The sequence below is a fragment of the Bactrocera latifrons genome, unplaced genomic scaffold (assembly GCF_001853355.1).
Source record: "Bactrocera latifrons isolate USDA-ARS-PBARC rearing strain unplaced genomic scaffold, ASM185335v1 scaffold_74, whole genome shotgun sequence".
Lineage (NCBI taxonomy): Eukaryota > Metazoa > Arthropoda > Insecta > Diptera > Tephritidae > Bactrocera > Bactrocera latifrons.
In genome coordinates, this window is record NW_017537423.1 from 313,943 (window position 1) to 314,792 (window position 850).

Genomic DNA, 850 nt, shown 5'->3' on the forward strand with positions numbered 1-850 from the left:
ATTTTTGTATTTATCAAATATATGTATTTTTTTCTGTCAAAGTTTTCGTAATGACAATGTTAGTAGTAAAAATTGATCTCAAATTTACAAACATCGAAAATGTAATGCCCGATAACTTGACTAATATCACTCTAAACCCATATTTATCGGTTTTCAATGTCAAATCTTTGTACTACTCTAAAAGTTCTTTATACACTTTATACAATTTATGTATGTGTAGTGCGTAAATATTTAAAAAAATTATTTATTGTTTTTTAGATATAAAAAATATTTATTGAAATCCAAACCAAATGTACCTTTTTCTTAAATATTAAAAGAAACATACAATAATAAAGTAGTAGCTGTAAATAGCGAAAACCAAAAAAACGAAAATACCAAAAAGCTAATAAAGACAAAGCAAAAGTAGACATAAATACTATTTTATAAAAATAATAATTTATTTTTGCTTGTTTGAGTACAAACATAAAATTGTTATAACAAATATGTATACTCAAAAATTATTGTTGTTCTCTTAAGAAGTGTTGTTATTTTTTTTTCATTACTGAATTAATATTTATAAGTTGATATTAACTCTACCACAAACAAATATGTATTATTGTACATTTTATATAATTTTTTTTCCTTTTTGAAGAAAATAACTGAAATTAATGTGCAAAATTGTACCATCAAATATTTTCTTTATCAATGAAAGTTTAAAATTTTCAAAAAAATATATTTTTAACAATTCAAAAGCTTTAAAATTAATTATTATTTAAAATTATTCTTAAAAAAAAATTAAATTAATATGCGGTAGTACCCTCAAATAAATTTGTTACGCAATACAAATTTAAAATTATGAAGTACTGTATTT